At 43.3% G+C, this 17,483-nt stretch overlaps 1 protein-coding gene across 1 annotated transcript in view; it reads left to right on the forward strand.

The window, feature by feature from the left end:
• The first annotated feature begins 8,699 nt into the window (after positions 1 to 8,699).
• The window catches only part of ANXA4 (annexin A4), a 68,571-nt gene continuing 59,787 nt past the window's right edge, over positions 8,700 to 17,483 (forward strand). The window contains exon 1 of the mRNA XM_056571436.1: positions 8,700 to 8,803. The gene's annotated coding sequence lies outside the window, so the exon portion shown is untranslated. The remainder of the gene's footprint in view (positions 8,804 to 17,483) is intronic.

The following is a 17,483-nucleotide window of genomic DNA, read 5'->3' on the forward strand; positions in this document are numbered from 1 at the left end:
TGCTAAGGTACCAGAGGGAGCATATTTGCATCAAAAAGGAAACAGGTACCACGTTTATTGTACACTTGTCAGAGTGCGATGCTCGAAGAAACACAAGGAAGCGTACTAATCTAGTACTAATTTACATTGTATTAATACGTGTACAGCACATATTTTACGGTGGAATTAAGTCCAATAGATTTTTTATGAATACTGACCGCATCACTATTTCCTACTCCATTTGTAGGTAGGCCTGCTGCTATATATACTATCACGAGCTGCTGTATAATCACATAGTTGTATATATACATATTTATCTACCGTATATACTCGAGTATAAGCCGACCCGAGTATAAGCCAAGACCCCTGATTTCAACCCAAAATCCCAGGGAAAAAAAAAAAAAAAAAAAAAAAAAAAAAAAAAAAAAAAAAAAAGTTATTGACTCGAGTATAAGCCTAGGGTGGGAAATACATCATCCCCCCCCTGTCATCATCCAGACCCGTCATTAACATCCTCATCATCATCACCGCCTGTCATCATCCAGACCCTCATCATCATCACCTGTCATCATCCCCTTGTCATCATCCCACACATCCCCCCTTCATCATCCCCTTGTCATCATCCCCACCCCCCTTCATCATCCCCTTGTCATCATCCCCACCCCCCTTCATCATCCCCTTGTAATCATCCCACACCCCCCCCTTCATCATCCCCTTGTCATCATCCCCACCCCCCTTCATCATCCCACACCCCCCCCTTCATCATCCCACACCCCCCCCCTTCATCATCCTCTTCTCATCATCCGCCCTCAGTGGTCTTCAACCTGCGGACCTCCAGAGGTTTCAAAACTACAACTCCCAGCAAGCCCGGGCAGCCATCGGCTGTCCACGCTTGCTGGGAGTTGTAGTTTTGAAACCTCCGGAGGTCCGCAGGTTGAAGACCACTGTGGCCTTCGACATCATCCAGCCCCCTCTCACCCCCCTTTAGTTCTGTACAGTACTCACCTCCACTCGGCGCTGGTCCGGTGCTGCAGGGCTGTCCGGTGAGGAGGTCGTCCGGTGGGATAGTGGTTCTGGGCTGCTATCTTCACTGGGGGCGCCTCTTCTCCGCGCTTCCGGCCCGGAATAGAGGCGTTGCCTTGACAATGACGCAGAAGTACGTTGGCAATGAACGTACCTCTGCGTCGTTGTCAAGGCAACGTGACTATTCTGGGGCCGGGCCCGAAGCGCTTAGAAGAGGCCTCCCCGGTGAAGATAGCAGCCCGGAACCACTATCCCACTGGACGACCTCCTCACCGGACAGTCCTGCAGCACCGGACCAGCACCGAGCGGAGGTGAGTACTGTACAGAACTAAAGGGGGGTGAGAGGGGGCTGGATGATGTCGAAGGCCGCAGTGGTCTTCAACCTGCGGACCTCCGGAGGTTCCAAAACTACAACTCCCAGCAAGCCCGGACAGCCGATGGCTGCCCGGGCTTGCTGGGAGTTGTAGTTTTGAAACCTCTGGAGGTCCGCAGGTTGAAGACCACTGCGGGTGGAGAGTTCACTCGAGTATAAGCCGAGGGGGGTGTTTTCAGCAAGAAAAATCGTGCTGAAAAACTCGGCTTATACTCGAGTATATACGGTATATAATTTTATTCCTAGCACTCCGGCACTTTTGAAGATCATCCTATTCATTAGTGACCATATATCACTCTACTACCATTCTATTGAGGTATGCTCTCATCACTTTAAAATATTCAAATATTTATATATATATATTTTTATAGTACTTAATTTATTCTATATTTATCTTATTAGGACATTTTATCTACAGCGCAGACTATTTTCTGTATTTTTATCTTATTTATTGGTACATTAAACAGGGATCAGTACCTTTAGTCTAGCAGCAGTAGATATTATCGTCTCACATATATATCTGCATGGTAGCGCGGATGTTACTATATATTTTTTAATGTATATATATTACCATGCTTTGAGAAGGTGGCCTTAGGTGTGGAGACTGATGGGTATGGACATGGAAACCCTTACCAATTAGATGGTTTGGTTTCAGCCAATAATAATATAATGTTACAAGAAATTGTATTAACACCTAATGTGTGAGAAGGGCGGCATTGCATACAAGAATAGTTTTATATATCAGGTATTTAAACATCCATTTTCTTACATGCCTGCCAACAATTAGATAGGTGGACGTGTCCTAGTGATTTAGTCAAATGACATCCGACTCTGAACAAGATTCTCCCTCCCTCCAGCTGTATTAACACAAATATTAACACAAAAGGGGAGATTAATGAAAACCTGTGCAGAGGCAAAGTTGACCAGATGCACATAGCAACCAATCAGATTGCTTCTTTCATTTTTCAGTGGCTTTTTAAAAAATGAAAGAAGCGATCTGATTGGTTGCTATGGGCAACTGATCAACTCTCCTTCTACACAGGATTAGCTAAATCTCCCCCATATTTGGTTTTATAAGTGTCCCTGTCACATAGACATGTCAAAAGTTTACATCAGACCTCCATTGATCACTAGAACAAGCTAAGGGTGCGTTCACACGGGCCCCTAAAGTGCTGCCCTCTTTGTGCCTGCTAATAGCGGCAATCCGCCGCTACCAGCAGACACACTGCGATGTGCGAGTTACCCTGCAGTGTACTCACACACATCGCGGCCGCTCTCTGTGTATCTCAGAGAGCCGGAGGAGCAGCCGCGATGTGCGGAAACACTGCGACTCGCACATCAGTGTGTCTGCTGGTAGCGGCGGATTGCCGCTATTAGCAGGCACAAAGAGGGCAGCACTTTAGGGGCCTTTGTCAGCGGATCCGCAGCTGCGGATCCGCTGACAAATACCCCCGTGTGAACGCACCCTAAGAGTGCACACAAAGAGGTTATCCAGGAATAGAAAACCAAAGATAATTTCTTCCAAAAACAGCACTTCACCTGTCTTCAGGCTGTGGGTGGTATTACAATGTGTCTCCATTCACTTTAAAGGGGTTATCCAGGAAAAAACTTTGTTTTATATATCAACTGGCTCCAGAAAGTTAAACAGATTTGTAGATTACTTCTATTAAAAAATCTTAATCCTTTCAGTAATTATGAGCTGCTGAAGTTGAGTTGTTCATTTCTGTCTAAGTGCTCTCTGATGACACATGTCTCAGGAACCGCCCAGTTTAGAAGCAAATCCCGATAGCAAACCTCTTCTACTCTGTGCAGTTCCCGAGACAGAGGTGTCAGCAGAGAGCACTGTTGCCAGTCAGAAAACAACAACTCAACTTCAGCAGCTGATAATTATTGAAAGGATTAAGATTTTTAATAGAAGTAATTTACAAATCTATTTAACTTTCTGGAGCCAGTTCATATAAGAACAAAAGTTTTTCCCTGGAATACCCATTTAACCTCTTCAGGACGCAGGGCGTATGTATACGCCCTGCATTCCGAGTCCTTAAAGACGCAGGGCGTATCCATACGCCCGTGGGAATTCCAGTCCCCACCGCTAGCTGGTTGGGGACCGGAGCCGGATGCCTGCTGAAATCGTTCAGCAGGCATCGCGGCATATCGCCCAGGGGGGTCATTATGTCCCCCCATGTCGGCGATGGCCGCAGATCGCTGGACAATTCAGCGATCTGCGGCGAGTCCGGGTCAATCGGGTCTCCAGTGACCCGGATTTACTGGCTCTGATGGCCCCGAACAGCCATAGCCAGCAGGGGTGAGGTGGCACCGACCAATCAGGGCACCTGCTGCGGGTGTCCGCCCCTCTTCCGGAGGACGTGATCGGGGGCGGGAAGAGGACCCCGGCAGCTGGGGACCCCGATCCCCGGTGTCCCTGTTGGGATCGGGGCCCCAGGAGCGGTGGCGGCGAGGGACTGACCTGGGGAGCAGCAGTTGGAGGTGATTGCATGCAAAAAAGGGCATGCTGGGAGCTGTAGTTATGCAACAGCAGGAGGCGGACCACCACAACTCCCAGCATTCCCTTATGGGCATGCTGGGACTTTAGTTTTGCAACAGCTGGGGGCACATTTTTTCTATGGAAAAGTGTACCTTCAGCTGTTGTATAACTACAACTCCCAGCTTGCACAAACAGCTAAAGTGCATGCTGGGAGTTGAAGTGTTGCATCTGCTGGTTGCATAACTACAACTCCAAGCATGCCCGTTGGCTGTCGGTGACTGCTGAGAGTTGGAGTTTTGCAAAAGCTGAAGGCACACTGGTTGTGAAACACTGAGTTAGTTTTTTTTTACCTAACTCTGTGTTTCACGACTGGTGTGCCTCCAGCTGTTGCAAACTACAACTCCCAGCATGCACCGTATATGCTGAGAGTTGTAGTTTTTCAACAGCTGGAGGCACACTGGTTGTGAAACACTGAGTTAGGTCACAAACTCAGTGATACATAACCAATGTGCCTACAGCTGTTGCAAAACTAAAACTCTCAGCATGTACAGTCTGTCAGCGCATGCTGGGAGTTGTAGTTTTGCAACAGCTGGATGCCCCCCCCCCCTCCCCAATGTGAACGTACAGGGTACACTCACATGGGCGGAGGTTTACAGTAAGTATCCGGCTGCAAGTTTGAGCTGCGGCAAATTTTCTGCCGCAGCTCAAACTGCCAGCAAGAAACTACTGTGAACCCCCGCCCGTGTGACTGTACCCTAAAAACACTACACTACACTAACACAAAATAAAATAAAAAGTAAAAAACACTACATATACACATACCCCTACACAGCCCCCCTTTCCTCCCCAATAAAAATGAAAAACGTCTGAAACGCCACTGTTTCCAAAACGGAGCCTCCAGCTGTTGCAAAACAACTACTCCCAGTATGACCAGATAGCCACTGACTGTCCAGGCATGCTGGGAGTTTTACAACAGCTGGAGGCACCCTGTTTGGGAATCACTGGCGTAGAATACCCCTATGTCCACCCCTATGCAAGTCCCTAATTTAGGCCTCAAATGGGCATGGCGCTCTCACTTTGGAGCCCTGTCGTATTTCAAGGCAACAGTTTAGGGTCACATATGGGGTATCGCCGTACTCGGGAGAAATTGTGTTACAAATGTGACTACTCCTCTTCTGAGACCTGTAGTGCGCCAGCAGAGCACTTTTCACCCCCATATGGGGTGTTTTCTGAATCGGGAGAAATTGGGCTTCAAATTTTGGGGGATATTTTCTGCTATTACCCTTTTTAAAAATTAAAAATTTTTGGGAAAACAAGCATTTTTTTTTTTTACATTTGCAAAAGTCATGAAACACCTGTGGGGTATTAAGGCTCACTTTATCCCATGTTACATTCCCCGAGGGGTCTAGTTTCCAAAATGGTATGCCATGTGTTTTTTTTTTGCTGTTTTGACACCCTAGGGGCTTCCTAAAGGTGACATGCCCCCCAAGAACCATTTCAGAAAAATGTTCTCTCCAAAATCTCCTTGTCGCTCCTTCCCTTCTGAGCCCTCTATTGCGCCCGCCGAACACTTTACATAAACATATGAGGTATGTGCTTACTCGAGAGAAATTGGGCTACAAATAAAAGTAAAAATTTTCTCCTTTTACCACTTGCAAAAATTCAAAAATTGGGTCTACAAGAACATGCGAGTGTAAAAAATGAAGATTGTGAATTTTCTCCTTCACTTTGCTGCTATTCCTGTGAAACACCTAAAGGGTTAAAATGCTGACTGAATGTCATTTTTAATACTTTGAAGGGTGCAGTTTTTATAATGTCATTTATGGGGTATTTCTAATATGAAGACCCTTCAAATCCACTTCAAAACTGAACTGGTCCCTGAAAAATATCGAGTTTGAAAATTTTGTGAAAAATTGGAAAATTGCTGCTGCTGCTGAACTTTGAAGCCCTCTGGTGTCTTCCAAAAGTAAAAACTCATAAATTTTATGATGCAAATATAAAGTAGTCATATTGTATATGTGAATCAAAAAAAAAAATATTTTGAATATCCATTTTCCTTATAAGCAGAGAGCTTCAAAGTTAGAAAAATAATAAATTTTCATTTTTTTATCAAATTTGGGGATTTTTCACCAAGAAAGGATGCAAGTTACCATAATATTTTACCACTTTGTTAAAGTAGAATGTCACGAAAAAAACAATCTCGGAATCAGAATGATAAGTAAAAGCATTCCAGAGTTATTAATGTTTAAAGTGACAGTGGTCAGAATTGCAAAAAACGGCCGAGTCCTTAAGGTGAAAAAGGGCTAAGTCCTTAAGGGGTTAATGGAACTGAGCTGCAATACCACACACAATTGGTTGTGTTTTTCTAATTCTAGATAACCCCTTTAGGCACATCACTCCCCAGCTTGCAGTTGCCTCTGTAGAGTCCAGCATTTTCCAACCAGAGTGCCTCCAGCTGTTACCAAACATGCTGGGAGTTGTAGTTTTTCAACAGATGGAGACACCCTGGTTGGGAAACACTGGTCCAGTCTATGGAACTCATCTAGTGCAATTGGACCCAAGTTCTGAGGCTCTGTTCACTCTGTGCTCCTGACCCCGTTAATCGTGTCCGTCGGCCTCCCGCCAAAAACTGGATGCCGACATACACTGCTGATGGGAGCGGCGGACCCCATTTATTTCTATAGCCGAACAGAGTCACCTAGTGACTCCGTTTGGGACGCATCCGTTATTTTAAGCGGACTAAAAATGGGGGGGGGGGCTGTTGCGCTTTTAAATTAGGTAGACTTATAAGAGGTGCAGACGGCTTTTGTCCGGCACTGCAGGGGGGTAACATGTGAATCCTGTTTATAGTACAAACCCTCGGGCTGGCGTGGGGCTAAAACTGCTATGACTGGTGGTGAAGGTAAGAAAGGCACAAAACGCTGCTATACAACTTGAAGAAGAGAAGAACCGCACTCACCGGTCAGTACGTGCAGATAATCTTTATTCCATATTCAAGGAAAACCGTGAACACGAAGGCGCAGAGCAAGCGGCTAGGACGCCAGGAACATTTGCAGGTGTGACAGCCGCTTTGTCAGACCGCTTTTAAAATAGCGCATATGTCTCAAACAGAGTCACTAGGGGACTCTGTTCGGCCATAGAAGTGAATGGGGTTCGTTATTCCTGTAAACGGATATGATTAATTGGGGGCAGAAACTAGGGATGCCATCTGACCTGTAATTTACATAAAAAAGTACCAGCAATGCAATGGTTGGTATTTATCTGACCAATCCTCCAACTCCCTGAATGTTGCACCATAACCTATACCAGTGTTTCCTAACCGGAGCACCTCCAGCTGTTGCAAAACTACAACTCCCAGCATGCCCGGACAGCCAATAAGGAGAAATAAAAAAAGTTATAGGGGTCAGAATAAGACAACATTTCTCCCATATATGTGTATCCTCTGATGTCACGCATATATAATTAACTATGCAAATTAGCATGATCTGTATTTTTGGGCAAGAAACGCACTGTGGATCAGTGGAGCTCTAAACACTCGGAAAAAGAAAACTGTTATCTCTCTGTGACTGGCAAATGACAGGGACACTTAAACAGTCGGTCAAAGTGTGTTACACAAGAGCTTCCCATACGTTTGGCTGTCCAGCAACTGTAGAACTACAAAGCCCAGCAAGCTTTAACAGCACGCCATTCCACAATGACGGTGCAAGCACACCACGTTTTTGCTATACAGTTCCCGTATCAGGTTTTTGATGAAAAAACGGATTCCTCAAAACCTGACTAAACTGTATCAAAACGTGTGCACAAATTTCAACCCGTATAGGGTTAAAAACCCTATACGGTTTGAAAAATGATGTCCGGTTGCATCCGCCTTTTAAGAAAAAATCGTATACGTTTTTATCTTTTCACCCCATTTAGAATAAAGTTTCACTTTTGAAGTTTGATTGAAATTTCCAGAAAAAAAAACTGTGCAAAGTCAAAAACTGGATGGAACCGTACGCACATACAGTTCTTTGTACTGTATAAGAATGAAAAAAAGACAGAGCTCTCATAGGGCAGTACGTTTGATCAGATGTAAATATTTAGAGTTAGCGGTATATGCAATAACCACTCACCTTGCCTGGTTGCATTAGGCATGCAGCAACCTGGATTGTCTCGGTGTGGAAGTAACGGTGCAGCCGTCCAGAGATGTCGAGGAGGTGGCAGCCTCACTCGATAGTAGATAATCAGGATAGAAGGGGGAAAAAAAAACTCTGGATCCTCGGCGCCACCCGTTGCAATAAACTTCAGGGAAGTCAGCTGAAGTTTATTGCAACGGGTGGCGCCGAGGATCCAGAGTTTTTTTTTCCTTTCTATCCTCAGCACATACAGTTCTGTACGGTTCCCATTGACTCCTATGTTAAAAAAATAAACATATACTGTTTAATATGGTTTTTCACCAGGACCAAAAAACTTGGTTGTCTACGGTTTCGGGTACGGGTAAAAAAACGGACGAAACCATATGAGATGCAAAACGGACTAAACCAGATAATGCGTTTACATTGTAAACTGTACATCAAAGTCAATGCATACGGTTTTCTGTGTGGTTTAAGGGTACGTTCCCACACGGCGTATTTTGTTGCGTATTTGCTGCGTATTTGGTGCTGCGTATTTTCCTACCCATTGACTTCAACAGAGAAAATAAAATACGCAGCAGCAAATACGCCGTGTGGGAATGTACCCTTAAACTTGAAACCGCAGAAACGTGGTGTGCATGCAGCCTTAGCAGGGAAGCTGTGCACTGTATGCTGACTTCTTTTCCTCATACCACAGGGACTGTTATAGTAGGAGGGTCACACTCCACCACACCCAGGCCTGGAGAACAGTCACCTCCCCGCCAGGCAGCTTTCACTATAAACAGTGTACATCGGAGAAGAGTTCCTGTGCTGGGCCTGGAATCTTCTGAGGTAAGTCAGGGGTGCTTGTGTGTCCCCTCACAGCAGCACTGAGGTATGACAGCTGTGTGGTACATAGTTAGCAGGACTGGGATACTTTGTTATATGTACTGCAGCTTCTCTTCAAATATTTCTACAGATGTAGCAGAGGTGGATATGTCTTAGGCCACTTTCACACAGCAGTGTTTACCTCAGTATTTTGTACAGCAGAACCAAGTGAGGAACCTACACTATAGGGAAACTATAATGGAAACCTGTATGCAAAATACTAAAAAAAAATACTATTGTGTCATAGTGGCCCTAACTTTATTTTGTGTGTTTTTTTTTTTCTCATTTATACCAATGCTTCCCAACCAGGGTGCCTGCAGCTGTCGCAAAACTACAACATCCAGCATGCCCGGACAGCCGAAGGCTGTCCGGGCATGCTGGGTGTTGTAGTTTTGCGACAGCTGCAGGCACCCTGGTTGGGAAGCACTGTTTTATACATGATATTGTATAATATGTGACATGACAAACTCAGCTCTGCATCACCATTACTGTTTCCAATATACTGTTTTAATGGAATATGCACAACTTTGAAAAGTACTTCCCTTTTTTCTTCTTCTTCATTGTTTAGTGACTTTACTTGAGTCGCACAATGTAACTTTTGTGCCTTTTCCAGTCCTCTCATGCCCCCCCCCCCCCCTTCTGTCACTTTTTATTTCCGTAGAAGTCAGTGCTGATGTCGTGACTGCTGGCCAGCGTTTCCCATTAAAGGGGTACTCCGGTAGAAAACTTTTTTATTTATTTATTTTTAAAATGAACTGGTGCCAGAAAGTTAAACAGATTTGTAAATTACTTCTATTTAGAAATCTTAATCCTTTCAGTACTTTTTAATTGCTGTATGCTACAGAGGAAATTCTTTTTTGTCTTGTCCACAGTGCTCTCTGCTGACACCTCTGTCCGTGTCAGGAACCATAGGTTTGCTATGGGGATTTTCTCCTGCTCTGGACAGTTCCTGATACGGGCATCAGGTGTCAGCAGAGAGCACTGTGGACAACACAAAAAAGAAATTTAAAAAAGAAATACATTTCCTCTGTAGCATACAGCTGCTAAAAGGTACTGGAAGGGTAAATATTTTTTTAATAGAAGTAATTTCCAAATCTGTTTAACTTTCTGGCACCAGTTCATTTAAAAAAAAAAAAATAATAATAATAATAATAATTAATGTTTTCCACCGGAGTACCCCTTTTAAAGCAGTGTGAGCATACTGCATACTGCAAACCTCACACGTGCTGGACAAAGTTAAAGAGGTTATCCAGGAAAAGAAAAACAGAGCTAATTTCTTCAAAAAACAGCACCACACCTGTCCTCACCTGTCCTTAGGGATTGAAGTTCAGTTCCTTTGAACGGAATGAAAGCCAAGTTGTAATACTGCATATAACCTGAGGACAGGTGTGGTTCTGTTTTTGAAAGAAATTGGCTTTGTTTTTGTAGTCCTGGATAATCCCAAATTATGTTGCGATCCTTTTTTTCAGGATTTAAGAGTGCGTTCACACTGCGGAGTCTACGCTCGCTGAATTCCGCGAGCGGAGATTCCGCCTGGTGACCGCCGATGAAGTTACCATTGACGGCTATGCAGTGCTCGTGGAATCCGCGCAAAGAATGAATGTGTTCTTTCTTTGCGCGGAACAATTTCGGCGGCGGAATTGTCCGCCGCGGAAATTCCACAGTGTGAACGGGTCTCGCGGAAGATGCATTCACACTAATGTGTTGAAGGTGCGTAACTGGTTGTTCATATATTACCCCATGTCCTTGTTTGTGGGACCCCCCCCCCTTTCTGAGTGGATCTGCTGAAAGATCCACTTAGCAATGCGTTGCCGTCTATGGGGATGGCAATGCAGTCCGCGCTTTCCTAGCGCCCCCTGGGGGAGATTTTGCAGTGTGAACCCAGACTATCAGCTACATGATTATTCTTGCTCGCTCTTGATAATCCCAACTTTTATTGCATTCCTGAACTATTAACAAGATGGGTTATTATATACAGTAACTATGATTACCCCTCCCCCCCCCCCCCCCAGACTCTTAGGCTGTGTTCACACGCTGAGGCTTCTTTACTTGCAATTGTTGAAATAAAGCCAGGAATGGATCTGAAAAGAGAAGAAGTCAGTCTTTCCTTAATACATGTCCTCCATCTATGATCTCTTCCTGGCATTGTATTCAGTCATTGAATTGCCGCCTTACAGATGATATACGTGTTACTATTGTTAGGTGTGTCTGAGTATAATACGTGGAGAACGCCCCGAGGCAGACAGTACACTCAGCAGTGGGTGGGGATAGGCTGGTATAATAGGTTCATTGCTGTCATGTGTTGAAATCCCTGTATGTAAGGGCCAGATCCACAATAAGCTCTGTGTGCACTGTAAATAGTTACTTAGCTATCGGCTCATCAAGATGACCTGTAGTTCGGATCACAAGGAGGCGGAGTCCTGTACTATTAATGGATGGATTGTTATAATTTTTTTTTTTTTTTTTTTTTTTTGAGGTGGGGAGGGCACTAGACGTCTGGAATATCTCTAATAGACATTGTACCCACATGACAGTGTAATACAGGTGCATCTTCGCATCCTTGGTATTAAAGGGATATTCCAGGCAAAACCTTTTTATATATTTATATATATATCAACTGGCTCCAGAAAGTTAAACAGATTTGTAAATTACCTCTATTAAAAAATCTTAATCCTTCCAATAGTTATTAGCATCTGAAGTTTTCTGTCTATTTGCTCAATGATGATTTCACGTCCCGGGAGTTGTGCATGATGGGAGTATATCTCCATAGGAACTGCGCAGCTCCCGGGACGTGAGTCATCAGAGAGCAGTTAGACAGAAAACAACAACTCAACTTCAGAAGCTAATAACTATTGGAAGGATTAAGATTTTTTTTATAGAAGTTATTTACAAATCTGTTTAACTTTCCGGAGCCAGTTGAGATATATAAGTTTTGGCCTGGAATACCCCTTTAATGTATGGGTTATTCTGGCCATATATGTGATATAATGTCAGTTTGCATAATGGTGCTTGGGCTAAAACTAGCATTTGTATTCTGCTGATGTGAACACAGCCTTTGTTTGTTACACTTCATTAGTTGCCTCCATGGCTTTGAAATGTAATATTAAAGGGGCACGCCTGTGGATTTTTATTTTATTTTTTTTATTTTTTTTATCAAAAAGTTTTTATCAAAAGGTGCCAAAAAGTTAAACAGATTTGTAAATGAATATAACAACAAAGGCACTCACCGCTCAATGGAGACTGTTCAGCATGGGGGTCCGGTCTACGCAAAGGCTGGATCACAGCATCGGTGCAGGTAAGTGGGCGCTCGGAGGCTAAGCCAGCTGTTTCACACGTGTAAGCGTGCTTCTTGGGGCCAGAAAAAGCACGCTTATACGTGTGAAACAGCTGGCTTAGCCTCCGAGCGCCCACTTACCTGCACCGATGCTGTGATCCAGCCTTTCCATGGACCGGATGCTGAACAGTCTCCGTTGAGCGGTGAGTGCACGTACTTGCCTTTGTTGTTATATTTATTGATACTTCACGTCTCTCGTAGTGTACACCCCGCAGGAGACTCATTACAGGCCACTGATGTCACGCAGTATTCCCGATTCAGGTGCAGTAACGCTTTAGTGTGCCCTCTCCTTTCTTGGCCTTTTTGCATTGTAAGATTTGTAAATGACTAAAAAAAATCTTAATCTTTCCAGTACTTATCAGCTGCTGTATAATACAGAGAAAGTTCTTTCCTTTTTTGAATTTCTTTTCTGTCTGACCACAGTGCTCTCTGCTGACACCTCTGTCCATTTAGGAATTGTCCAGGGTAGGAGTAAATCCCCATAGCAAACCTCTCCTGATACAGACAGAGGTGTCAGCAGAGAGCACTGTGGTCAGACAGAAAGGAAATTAAAAAAGAAAATGACTTCCTGTGGAACATATTGCAGCTGATAAGTACTGGAAGGATTAAGATTTTTAAATAGAAGTAATTTACAAATCTGTTTAACTTTCTGGCACCAGTTGATAAAAAATAATCTTTTCCAGGGGAGTACCCCTTTAAGATTTTTTTTTAATAGAAGTAATTTACAAATTCTGGCACCAGTTGATTGAAAAAAAAAATAATAATAATGTTTTCCACCGGAGTACCCCCTTTAAGGCTGGGTTCACACTAAATAATTTTCGCCTGAGATACCGCCAGCGGCACTAGGACCGCATGGACTGCATAGCCGTCCTTATCGACGGGAATACATTTTTGAGTTGGTCCGCCGAAAGATCCGCTCAGAAATGCATTGCTGTCTCTGAGGGTGGCAATGCAGTCTGTGGGGTCCTAGCGGGATCTCCGGTAGAAATTATTTTCGGAGATTCCTCAGTGTGAAGACAGTCTAAGCCTTTGTCACATGCCTTCTTTATTGGGTTTACACAGGGACACTGATACTATTGAAAACCCCGCTAGAATAGACTCTCCTGGTTCACTGCTACACTGTTACTGTCACCTAGAATACAGGAGTATCATTCACTGTTTTTTCCTAAATACTATAAAACAGTGATCTCCAAACAGTGATCTCCCAGCATGCCCGGACAGCCTTTGGCTGTATAGAGCAATGTTTCCCAACCAGAGTGCCTCCAGCTGTTGCAAAACTACAACTCTCAGCATGGCTGTCCGGGCATGCTGGGAGTTGTAGTCTTGCAACAGCTGGAGGCCCACAGTTTGGAGATCACTGCTATATGGCAATACAAACTCCAGTGCAGATTTATCAACAAGGATAGGTGTGACACTATGTAAAATTCATGGGTCATATGATGTTCATTTTCTTACGTATTATGAGGGTGCCCACTTGTTTTGTGGTGCAGTTTTTACACCAGGAATGAATTTAAGATAAGAATTTGTCCTTCTATACTTGCTCCCTTTATGACCCACTTCTGGCTTTGGCTTCTAGAGCAAAATTTCGAGTGTCATAGCAAAGGGTCTGAATACTTATGTCCATGCAAACTTTTAGTTTTTTATTTCCAATAAATTTGAAATTTGAATTTTAGAAATGTTTAATGGGATACCGGGTGTAGAATGATTGGGGGAGGGGGGAATTTCTTTTTTTTTCTTTTTATTTCAGCATAAGGCCACAACATGGCAAAGAAGTGAATGGATCTGAAAACTTGTGGGGGTTGAGCTTTTTTTTTTTTTTAACCTATACTGGGCACTTGAAATGTCACACGTGGGCCAACACACTTCTATTGCACCTGTGGTGTCCCAGTACCGTACCTAGTGTAGAGGTCCCCAAATTCAGAGTAACTACGTTCAGGTAGGATCCCTCAGGTGGGACATCCCCTAGTCGCCTCTCCTCAAGTCTAATTTTCTAATGTTAATACCTGTATATATTTAATAATATATATTTTATAATAATGTATAGTACTTACCTTGTTTAGCGTTGCAGGACCTTAGGTCATGTGACCATGTTAATAATAAACTCTATGGTATGTTGGATGACCTTTTGGAGGTCCTTGGGTCACGTGTTACCCACAAGTAGAGATGAGTGAACTTGCAGTAAATTCGATTCGTCACAAACTTCTCGGCTCGGCAGTTGATGACTTTTCCTGCATAAATTAGTAAAGCTTTCAGGTGCTCCCGTGGGCTGGAAAAGGTGGATACAGTCCTAGGAGACTCTTTTTTTAGAACTGTATCCACCTTTTCCAGCCCACCGGAAAGCTGAACTAATTTATGCAGGAAAAGTCAGCAACCGCCAAGAGAAGTTCGTGATGAATCGAATTTACTGTAAGTTCGCTCATCTCTACCCACAAGCCTTTGTAACGGTGATTGACATCAGTATGGACCAATTAGCACTAGTCCAGCCCCTGCCCATATAAGGGAGCTGAAGCCAATTATTGTTCTCTTGGGTTGCTGCTCTTGTGGATGCCGGACTAACAGGACGGTTCTGCGCAACTTTCAACGACACGCTAGGCCTAAAAACCTGCCAACCTCAGCTGAACCAAAACCATGAGTTCTAATCTAAATCCCCGCTAATGCTAGCTTGACTGCTGGACCGCAACTAACCCCTAAATCCAGTGGAACAGCGCACAATACTAAAAGACTCTAAATGCTAAAGTCCCAACCTTTGTCAATCTCCAAGGAAAAGCTGTTGTTATGCTTAGAGACTGTCCTGTTATTGAAGCTTGCAGAAATTCTTCAGTAAAAGTTAATCCTGTTTCAGAAAACTCTCCGGTTGTGGACAATCGATTCTTCTCTACCTACCTATCGCTCTTGGGAAGGGTGGCGGTAGGACAAGCGTTACTGAGGAGCCCCCACCCTGGCATCACGAAAAGCAAGGGTTAATAAGCACCCTTTAATTACCGCACAGCTACGCTCCCCATGCCCTACATCCCCCAGGCTATCACACAGCTTTTTGCAGTAAGAAAAAACCTGCAAACAACCTTTCTAAAGTCAGTAAAATTTTCTGTGCAGTGGTAATAAATTTCAAGGGCAAAATGTTGCACAGAAAGTCACAAAGCCCTCCAAAACACTGCGAAACACCACCAGCCCAGACCTAGCTAAGAAAACTGGCTTTGGGAAGCACTTTCAAAAAGTCGCACACTTTGCGCAAAACATTGCAGAGAGGAAGAATCCTCTAAAATAGCATTCTGAAGAAATTTGCTATTTTTTACTACAAATTTGTCAAATCCCCCCCCCCCCCCCCCCTGAAATAGCATGATAAATATAATGCACGCATGCAAAACAAAAAAAATAAATAATAAATGACTTTAAGGCTAAGTTTCCACTTGGTTTTTTTCCGGCCAGTTTTTGGAAAACTGTCACTGCAGTTCTTGAGCCAAAGTCAGAAGTGGATCCATAAGGGAGGAGAAGTGTAAAACTCGCGTTCTAAAGAAAGCAATGATAAATCCCGCCACCCCCAGTATGCTTCAGGTGAACTTTATACTCTTTCTCCCATGAACTGGAAGTACCACTCCAGTAATTCAGTTGATTTTCTAGTTCTACTGGATTATGATGTTTGGTCACATTTAACATTGGAACTTCATCTTTTACAGACTACTATACATTCTTAGTCTTAAACTTTTTCTTGACCTGAACCACCCTTAAAGGGGTACTCCACTGAAATTTTTTTTTTTTAAATCAACTTGTGACAGAAAATTACACAGATTTGTAAATTACTTCTATTTAGATATCTTAATCCTTCCAGTACTTATCAGCTGCTGTTTGTTCCAGAGGAAGTTCTTTTCTTTTTGAATTTCCTTTCTGTCTGCAGTGCTCTCTTCTGACACCTGTCTGTATCAGGAACTGTCCAGAGTAGGAGCAAATCCCTATAGCAAATTTCTCCTGCTCCGGACAATTCCTAAAATGGACAGAGACAGTGTCAACAGAGAGCACTGTGGTCAGACAGAAAGGAAATTCAAAAGGAAATGAACTTCCCTGGAACAAATAGCAGCTGATAAGTACTGGAAGGATTAAGATTTTTAAATAGAAGTAATTTACAAATCTGTTTTAACTTTCTGGCACCAGTTGATTTAAAAAAAAGGGAGTGCAGAGTTAAAGTTGTCCATAACAAGGCCTTGTTAAAAATGAAAGAAGTAATCTGATTGGTTGCTATGGGCAACTCAGCAACTTTTCTTCTGGACAGGTTTTGATAAATCTCCCCCATAGAGTACAGCACATATAGGTTTTTTGATTTATAATGATATTTAAGCCCTTCCACCCGGTTTGTGGGTTCATTTCACCCAGTTTGTGGGTTCCTTTGACACGGTTCCTTCCCTCCTCTCTGAGGGTTCCTATCATCCAGTTTGGATTGATCCCAAGAGACAATGCACTCAAAGCAGATATATCAGCTGATCATACTCTTCTGTAAAGGAAAAGCATATTACCGCTTTCAGCGCTTCTATTGGCCGGAGGATACAATTTGACTACTATAAACCTGTAGCTGTAATATGTTACCCTTACATAGAACAGCATATTTAACTTACAGATCCCCTTTACTTTACTGTCGGTACAAACCCCTAATCCATGTTAATCAATGGGTTGTTAGTACTGTATTACACTGTTCACTCTACTCTAGTCCCTTTATCCCCCGCAGGTCACATTTTAAGGATTTCCTAAGGCAAAGTTGATAGTATCATTTTAAGCTCTTCTGAAAATGGCAGAGGTGTGTTCTCTTCAGGATGTCCTATAAATCTAACCTGTTGGGTGTTACGTAATAAGTGGAAATGAATAATACTGCTATGTTGTTTAACCCAGCGGTATCACTTATTATACATATTGACAGTTGTGTGTAGATCGAGGTGTATACATGTTTATGGAATATGGCTATATAGCAGTGCTCTCCAAATTGTGGCCCTTCAGATGTTGGGAAAATTACAACTCCCGGAATGCTTAACAGCCAGGAGTTGTAGTTTTGCCAAATCTGGAGGGGCACAGTATAGAAACGACTGCTACAGTGGGGAAAAAAATAGTCGGCCTCCAATGGTGCAAGTTCTCCCACTTAAAAAAGATGAGGCCTGTAATTTTCATCATAGGTTATACCTCAGCTATGAGAGACATAATGAGAACTTTTTTTTTTTTAAAGTATTTATTTGCAAATTATGGTGGAAAATAAGTATTTGGTCACCTACAAACAAGCAAGATTTCTGGCTCGCACAGACCTGTAACTAGGGGTACTCCAGTGGAAAACTT

The sequence above is a fragment of the Hyla sarda genome, chromosome 4 (genome assembly GCF_029499605.1).
Source record: "Hyla sarda isolate aHylSar1 chromosome 4, aHylSar1.hap1, whole genome shotgun sequence".
NCBI classification, from domain to species: domain Eukaryota; kingdom Metazoa; phylum Chordata; class Amphibia; order Anura; family Hylidae; genus Hyla; species Hyla sarda.